A 10,002-nucleotide genomic window follows, 5' to 3' on the forward strand; every position below is an offset into this window, starting at 1 on the left:
GTGCTGTCTATGCAGGCGACTCACTAGCTCCGATTTAAATACTCATTAGAGTTTCCAAACAAACTCAAACTTGGTTAACATTACTAACGAATAACAAACTGAACTTTATCCTGTTAAACCAAAAACGCATGTTCTATGTGACCGAACAGATGAAGAGTAAGTCTGTTATAGTATTCGACGAGTGTGTGTCGTGTGATTGGACGTTATTGTTCACCATATTAGCCTGTGTACAGCTGAAGCCCCGCCCCTTCCCTTAAGCCCCTCCCACTCCACCAAAACTCTTTATCCGTCCAAAGAGCCGTGCCTCCGTCTGACCGTCTTCCTGTCCTGCTGCTCTGCTTCTGGGAAAAACACTCTACCTCAAACACACGAGTCTTCAAACGGGTCCTCTCGGATCCGTCGGAACCTCCAGCAGCTCTGCTGTGACTTTTGACGTTTTTACAAGACTCTTTCTCAGATTTTGTGATATGAAGAAGCTTCTGTGAAAGTTGAGGGACGTCCAAAGAACTTCTGCTTCTCTTTTCTTTCTTCACGGTGTTCCACAAACACACCGATGTTTCCTTCCAGTCATTTGTAAAGTTGTTTCCTATACGGCAAAAAATATATGTTTTGAAAAATATTTATAAATATATGTCGGAATATACAAAAATGGCAATTTTTCAAAATGTATGCTTGAATATATTTTGGTCATTTTTATGTATATTATAAGGAACATATTTTGCAGTACTCCATAGTTTATGTTATATGGAGTATATCCAACGTATTTAAAATATATATTTCTTGCCGTATGGTTATTCCTGGTTTATTGTCAGTCGTGATGGTGATTAAACCAGGAAACTGACCAGCTGACCATTAACCAAAGCTAAACTCATTAGCTCGAGCTCATAACATGATGATGATTACCTCAAAGACGCAGATTCTATTCTAGAAAATATAACTAATAATAATAACTAGCAGATATGGGATATATTTTCATATGATATACCAGAAAATAAGACCTGCTTCTTTGTATGTGATGTTGAAGCTGAACTTGCCAAATAGCGGTTAGTGTTGATGAGACCAAATACCTCGTATTTTTTCTTCTAAAGCGCATGAAGGAACCCGAAGCCAGTCTGATGGTGTTCATGTGCGCGTCTGTGTGCTTAACTAACCGGTTTAACACACTCTTCACTGTTTGAATAGTTACCAAAATAACACGTTCTAGGATTCACGTAAAAGTCTTTAAACCTTTCGGACTCTGATTCTTGTTGAAACACAAACAAAACCAAAATGTAAAAACTAAAGCGACAAGATTAGAAGCCGAGGCCAAACTTTTAGACGAAACAAGTGGAGAAACGTCTGTTCTCTTGTAGAACTTTGATTTATTTTCCCACGGATGAAAACTTCTTTTTCTGCTTGATTTGGGAAATATTGCCAAAATAGATGTACGATTGTTCTTTAATGTTATTCTTATATTGTAGCTGTTCTTTTCATTCCTTTTAATTATTGTTTAAATTTATTTCTTCTCTTTCTGTAGAATTATAAAGTTAGACGTTTGAGAGTTTGAAGCGAGTAGATTGTTGATTGCAAAAAACCCTCAAGTTTATATGGATTTACAGTCATTCCAGGTGTGATTTTATAGCGTTATTGTTGAAGAAAACACCTCAGACTCTGAAATTTGCTGCTTTAGGATCGAATGGACTCTTTTATATTCCAGATTGATGAAATGTGATGAAATGTCATATGTGACTGATTGCTCAACATGTCTATTATTTAGAAGAACTTAGTCGAGTAGATGCTGATTTTTATATGCTTGTACCAATGAGAGAAGTGATGCTTTAACCTTCAGGATTGTTCTTTTCTCAGCACCAAACGCTCCTGTAGCTTTACCTGCTGTTACTCTGGTACCGACGTTCAGCTGATGAAACTCACGACGCAACAAGAAAATGCATCAGATTGGTTTTATTCTCTGATGGTCGTTGTGTGTTTCTCAGCTGAAATTTAGTTTTTCTTCCTTCAGTCGGTTGTATTGAGCCTCTGTGCCAAATAAAACAGCGTTACGTAGAACATTACGTGTTGCGTGTTTCATTTTTGCTGGGCTAAAATGAATTCCATGTTTTGAAAATCTTTAATATTGCTTGTATTTCTGCATCCATCTGAACTAAATGATTTTAATTTCTATAAAAAATCAAAACGATGTAAGTTATGTAATCAGTGTAAGATCAAAGACCATGTAACACCAACCTATGCAGCAAACCTAGTGTTTATTTGACTCCAAAATTGTTATGCGCCAAATTGTGCAACCAGTGCAAAAATTCACATTTTATATTTTAATTTTGAACACACTGGTTTACTGCACATTGTTATTCTTCTCGTTGTTTCCCTAAAGATTCGGAAGTCTTGCCCATAGGATTACTTCTGCATTGAAGAATAAGGTGAATATAATATTACGCGATGCGACAAGCAATTAGGCAATCTAATTTATAAATATTAAACCTTTTTAACATTATTAAATGTAGGCTACATACTGAGTGACTGATACCATCTTTGTCATGGAATAGGCTTGTTGGTTCGTATTGTGTTTGCAGTTTTAACGTACATGTTTGCTTTAATTTATTTTAAAGATCTGAAGTAAACTATTTTTTGTTTTCATTATGGCTATAGGTCACATTAGACACTTCTAGCATTAATTATAAAACGGTTAGTTCCATTCCTCAATTCTGATTGGTCAGCAGCTGTGTGGTATTCATGATATGGCACTGCTATGACCGCTTCACTCAACTGTTTTGTGTATCATTGAACCCCCTTAGCAACCACCCTTAGCAACGTAAACACAGCTGCAGCAGTTAGGGACTACTTTTTACAGCGGAAGGCAGTTAATGATTTTACTTTATGAAAACATACAACTTAATATATATAAATTAATATATATTTTTGATTTTAATATTTTTATTGTGTGGTAACCGTTTTATAAAAGCAATAAGGTACTTGAGGCCGTGCTGTATCGTGAATAAATCACGGCTTTATTCACGATACAGCACGGCCTCTCGTACCTTATTGCTTAAATAAAGCACAGTATATTGTTGTCTTAGCCACTCTGTATGGGTCAAAATAATAGATTTTTCTTTTATGCCAAAAATCATTGGGATATTAAGTAAAAAATCATGTTCTATGAAGACATTTTGTAAATTTCCCACCATAAATATATCAAAATTACATTTTTGAGTAATAAATGCGCACTCAGATTCCAGATTTTCAAATCTCAACCAAATATTGTCCTATCCTAACAAACCATACATCAATGGAAAGCTTATTTATTCAGATTTCAGTTGACTTATAAATATCATTTTCAAAAAACTGACCCTATTATAACTGGTTTTGTGGTCCAGGGTCACAAATAGAAATATCACGTGTCATGAGGATAAAAACTCCGATTAACATGGAAAAGATTTCGCTATTATGGTCAGAAATTCAGCGGGAAAACAGCTCAAGTTTGAACGCATGCGCTTTATGATGTCCGTTCACTAGCCGCCATCTTGATTCTGCGCGGTTGTTTTCAAGTATTTGATTTTTCTCGTCGCAAATTCTACTGAGTGAGAACGAGTGCGTTTGAACGACTTTCAAAGGAGAAAGTTGGTTTTTTTTTTATACTCATAACGGTGTAGTTACGAAAGCTACCAGCAGAGGTTAACCAAAGCACGTTAACCAGCTAAACAAGCCAAAATAGACTCAGAAACTGCTGAGGACCAATGAGAAGAATCAGAGATCGTCATCAACAGGTTTGGACATGTGCTTTTTATCACATTGGATAAAAACACAAGATTATAGACTGAGAATAATGAAAAGTGATTGTTTTACAACGTTTCTGTCAGCTGATCCAGAGTCAGTCCGATATTGAGTTGATATCAGCTCAGATTCACTCCACAAATAGAGAAACTGCTGATGTGTTTTTCTTCACAGAATCATCACAAGTGTTGTTGTTACACCAGATAACCAGTGCTGCAGCCTTCACATTTAAAATTAATCCTCATCATTTATTAATGAAACACAGCAGATTGATTTAACAGCAGATTAACTCACTATTAAGGAGATTTGATCTCTGCAGCAGATATATATTGAGTCTTTCTGGAAAGCCACACAGCTCATGTTTCTCAAACAAAACATTTACATTTTTTATTATTATATTAATAACAGTTAAATGCATAATTTAAGTACATAATTAAGTAGCATAGGGTAAGTGTACTCATTAAGCCCACTTTCAAAGCTGAAGTCAAATTAAAAAAATGAGTCCATTGATTTCTTAATTCCCTGACGTTTTTTATTGCATACCAATCACATTTGGCATTGTTTAATTAGCCCCACTTCAATTTATTGGACCCTTCAGAAATCGACACATTTCTGCAAATTTCTAACTATTATGTTAAATAAGAGATAAATGTATTGGGGTTTTTTGTGTGTGTGTGTATGAACAAACAGTGCTTTATCATTTTATATAGTTTCTCTTTAAATGGAAAGATGAGTTTGAGTTTTATTGACCATTGACACTACTGAAAGATTTGACTGCTGAAGAATTAAGCATGTCAACTGCAAACACTAAGGCCCGGTTTCACAGACAGGGCTTAGACTAAGCCAGGATTAGGCCATAGTTCAATTAGGACATTTAAGTCATTTTTATAAACATGCTTAGAAAAAAACATTACTGGTGTGCATCTTGAGACAAAACAAAGGCACTGATATATTTTAAGATCAATCAGTGCAATTTTGTTTCAGCTGAAACAGCTCAGACTTACATTTTAGATATGTACATTTCCTGAAGAAAATGTGAGTGGTGCTTGCTGTTGCAAAACTCGGCCCTCGGTTGCTAGGGTGTTGATATGCAGTTGCTATGGCACCCGGGATGGTTGCTAGGGCCGTTGCTAGGGTACCCAGGGTGGTTGCTAGGGTGTTTCTATGCGGTTGCTAGGGTACCCGGAGTGGTTGCTAGTGCCGTTGCTTGGGGACCCAGTGTGGTTGCTAGGGTGTTGCTATGTGGTTGCTAGGCTATTTGGGGTGGTTGCTAGGGTGTTGATATGCAGTTGCTATGGCACCCGGGATGGTTGCTAGGGCCGTTGCTAGGGTACCAAGGGTGGTTGCTAGGGTGTTTCTATGCGGTTGCTAGGGTACCCGGAGTGGTTGCTAGTGCCGTTGCTTGGGGACCCAGTGTGGTTGCTAGGGTGTTGCTATGTGGCTGCTAGGCTATTTGGGGTGGTTGCTAGGGTGTTGCTATGCAGTTGCTAGGGTAACCAGGGTGGTTGCTAGGGTGTTGCTATGCAGTTGCTAGGGTAACCAGGGTGGTTGCTAAGGTGTTGCTTGTCTGTGAAACCGGGGGTAAATGTTTTGTGAATCATTTTACATTAATGTGCAAATAAATCATAAAATGTTTTGCAGAGGAATTAACTTTTTTAAAAGATGCATGCAAACTACAGTTGACACAGCTAAACTTAAATGAAAAAAATTAACATTTTTTAATGCGGGCACAATGAAAATTACTATGCTGCTTTAAATGAAAATATTGTCTTTTTTTCACCATTAGTCAGTGTGGAACCATTTAAGCCAAACTTATGTGTTTCAACCACTGGTGGTGGTTGAGGAGAGATCCCCCATATGATTGTAAAGCGCTTTGGGTGTACGGCAATACACAATGAAAGCGCTATATAAATGCATCATTCATTCATTCAATGAGAAATCCTTTGAACTTTGGTCAATTTTCTGAGTGAAAGTGTTTAATGATACGTTCTTTGTGTGTTTTTACTTCACCAACCTTTTACCTTATTTACTACCTTAATTTACAACTCTATGTAGATATTTAGGCCACAAATACACACTGTGTAGCACCATTATATAATGGGTGTCTGTTGATTCTGGGGTTAAATGTTATTAGCACAGGCAATGAGCACGAGCAAACATTAGTAAAAGGAATTTTTAAAACACTTCTGTGTCACTTAATAAATCTATGTTTTACTTCTTTAAAATCAATTTTTGTTTTATTATATTTTGCAAATAAATCATGACGAGGGCTTATTTGAAACTTATGCAGGCTTAAATTGTTCCAAAGTTGAGCCCATGCCAGACTTTTGACTTTATTTATAAAATATCTTAATCTTATGTTCTAAAGTGTACATCAACTAATAAATGCATTTTCAAATGCGAAAGAAATCTTGCATTTTTACAATTGATTTTTCTAATCATTTGTCAATATCAGTGAAAACACACAAACTTAGATTTTGGTGGGCTTAATGGGTACACTTACCTAAAAAATTAAGTAGCTTACATAAATAAATAAAACAATCTGAAATAAATCAACAAATATGTGTGGGTCAAAAGGTTGGAAAAAGGTTTAAGCATAAAAACAATACGCATAATACTGCTTTAAATTTTTTTTTTCCAAAATAAATAAAAGAAAAAGTTTTCTGTTTAATAAATATACATTTTTCCCTAATTTACAGAAGACACCCATTAAAATGTCATTGAGTGTACCGATCTTGTCAGGCATATTTACAACACAAATCAATTTATGACATATTAAAAGATGAACTACTTTCACCCCAAATACTAATTAGTTGTAATTCTACATTTGTAAAATTTACTCATTTGTTACTAATTTAAAACACAATAAAATACATGCTCCCTTATTCTTTATATATTTTAATATGTACAAGTCAGAATAAGCATGTTGTTAGACTTTTTGCATAAATATTTTGTTACGCTGAGTGACAATGTAACATTATTTCAACCAGATTTTATTCTCCAGAAACTTATTTGAAACCTTAAAAGTACACTTTACTTACATTTAATGTGCTTTCTATTTGACTTAAAATCACTTTTGTAAATTTCCTTTGACCCATGTATGTATGTTTGGACAGAAGGAGCTTATTGTCATGAAAAGTCACATAGTATTTATTAAAACACCGAATTCATGTTCTTTGTTAAATATAATCCATGACTTCATTATTTAGATCTTAGTGTGAAATACGACCTGCACATGTTCTGAAGTTCAGGCCAAAATGTCAGACAGAAAGTGATGCATGAATAATTAAAGCAGCAGTGTGTGTGTGTGTGTGTGTGTGTGTGTGTGTGTGTCCTACCAGTGTTGCCATGGAAACGGGTCATCCCTTGTCACATGACCTTGTCTCTGACCGCAGTGCGCTGACAGTCCTCATGTATAATTCAGTGCATGAAATGCGTCTCACTGCTAAACCGCTTCACCCTCACCGACGCACTGAAAATCGCTTTGCAAACATTTCATCAGGAAATATTTTGTTATATTACAGAGGAGAGCTTTTGCTGGAAGCTTTGTAAAATATTTGAATTCTCAGTCACATGACATTTACAGCTCATGCGATTGGCTCAGAATATAAATGAGGTGACATGAGGCTTGCTTGACAAAACCACATTTCCCATCAGTCTTTGTGGCAGCTTAAAATACATCTAAATCTTCCCTTATTTGCACTAGTGCTGTAAACATTTGAGTTTTTGTTAGTATGTGAAAATATATCAAAACATTAAAACTGGCATTTCTTTCCAAATAAAAATCACTTTTATCACCTTGTAATTCAGTTTCCAAATCCAGCCGGCATCTGACTGAGCTTCAGTGTTGAAATGTGGTTGATGTAATGCCCAGTGCTGTATAAAATACCTGGAAGCCATACTTAAGTAAAAGTACAGATATCTTACCAGAAAATGACTTTGGTAGAAGTTGAAGTCACCGTTTAGAATATTACTTGAGTAAATGTCTAAAAGTATGTGGTATTTATTGTATTTTTAAATCTCAAATGTACTTAAGTATTGAAAGTAAAAGTACAAGTAAATGCAATTTTTGTATCATCCATTTCTGAGGGGAAAAAAAAGTCTGAATTATGAGTTTATATTGCAATTCTGACTTTATTTCTCACAATTGTAAACTCACAATTTGGAGAAAAAAAGTCAGAATTGCAAGATACAAACTTGCAATTGTGAGGAAAAATGTTTCTGACAATTGCGAGTTTGTATCATAAATTTCTGAGAAAAAAAAGTCAGAATTTAGTTTGAATCATGCAATTCTGGGACAAAAAGCCAGAATTTCCTGAAAAGAAGTCAAAATTGCAAAATTTATTTTCAGAGTTTTATCTCGCAATTCTGACTTTTTTCTGCGATAAAAATATAAACTGTTTGCTCACAAAAACTTTTGTGATGGAAATAAAGAGGTGAAAGAAAGAAATCTAGATTTTAATGCAAATGCAACTTTTTTTGAGGGAAAGGCAATATTTTTGTGAATTTTTCATACAGTTTTGCAAAATCAAGAAAAAAAATTGTTTACATCTCACAACTGTGACTGAGATCCTGACTTCTGACTATTTTGTAGTAAGTAATAAATATGCTTCGGGACAATGTATCAGATTAAAAGTATACATTTTAATCAGGAAATGTAGTGGAATAAAAGTAAAAGGAGGCTGAATAAAAAAAATTTCAAGTAAATTACAGATACTCCCAAAAAATACTTAAGTAGTATAACGAAGTATTATCACTTTGTTACATTACACCACTGGTAATGCCAATGTAATTTTAATGTTGCAAAAAGGTAAACAAAGTCTAAACTCTTCACACAGTTCTCATCAGTGTTGGGAAAGTTACTTTTAAAAGTAATGCAATATTGAGTTACTCCCTAAAAAAGTAACTAATTATGTTACAAAGTTACTTTTTATGGAAAGTAATGTGTTACGTTACTTTTGCGTTACTTTTTAAATCTGGGCAGGGTTTGCTTGTTTGTTTTTAATATTAAAAGTTGTATTTTTGTCAAATGTAAAAGCCTTTTCACAGCAAAAGCCTCAGGCTTAGAGAAAAGTAAATTGAGGTCTGTACAGTAGACCACAGAAGAACAAATGTCAACTCTTCAGCAATAAAAAAGGAAAACAAATGTTCGATTATCTTGAGTAATTTTTGCTCATTAGTATGGATGAATTGGATCATCGAGGGTTGGCAGTAAACACATCGGTTAATAAAATGAGATGAAATACATAAAGGATGTTTGTATTATTTAACATATTGAATTATTGCAGGTTTGCATTAAGTTTCACTGTTTTTATTCATTTTGAGGAATACTGTATCTGTTTTTTAGCGAGTGTTCACATTTATTCTAGAACTAAAGTAACATCTTTCTTACAATCTCTCTCAACATGGGGACAGGAGAGCTTTTAATCAATAAAAAAGTAGTTTATTTAATAAAAAGTAACTCCAATATTTTCTGGTCAATTAAAAATAAATGCCTTACTTGGAAAAGGTAATATTACTAGTTACTTGGAAAAATGTATATATATTTTCACATGTAATTTATTATTTTAATCAAAGTTGATTTTCAGCATCATAACTCCAGTCTTCAGTGTCACATGATCCTTCAGAAATCTAACATTCAGAATATTTTTCTATATGTTTTCTATACTATACTGGCTCGTATAGTACATAAAGTTTTGGTGGTGTTTGTATGAAAGTAATAAATAATAATTTCTGCAATTTGACAGATCAATTAATGCATTTTGTGCCAAAGCAATAATAACTGATTCACAGTTTATTTTTGAAACAAATAAAAGTGACCCAAGTATTGAGAAATGTGTCGTAGCGATTAAAAAATAAATAAATAAATAAATGGCAAGACACCGCTGGTAATGTCAATTTTTTTAAAATAGATTGACACTTTGATACTCTTTAGTGGAAAAAAGTTGAAAATAGTCAATAGAATTCACGACAAGTTCTTTTCCCATAATGCTTCTCTGTTTCTACCTGAAGTGTGTGTCAGTGAGGCTGACGTTCAGAGTGATCGAATGTGACGGCACTCGGGAAGCAAACACAACTCTGACGCACTGCAGCCACGATCCGGAGAACTTTACTGACACTCCTGGGATCCCAGAAAGCTCTTAGTCAGTCACTTTACACCCCTTCAATCTATTAAACATCATTCCCCTTCCTTTCTCCTTCAGCGTGTTAAGAGAAGAGGAGAGGAGGACCACTAGA

Source organism: Garra rufa, chromosome 9 (genome assembly GCF_049309525.1).
Source record: "Garra rufa chromosome 9, GarRuf1.0, whole genome shotgun sequence".
In the NCBI taxonomy this organism is placed as follows: domain Eukaryota; kingdom Metazoa; phylum Chordata; class Actinopteri; order Cypriniformes; family Cyprinidae; genus Garra; species Garra rufa.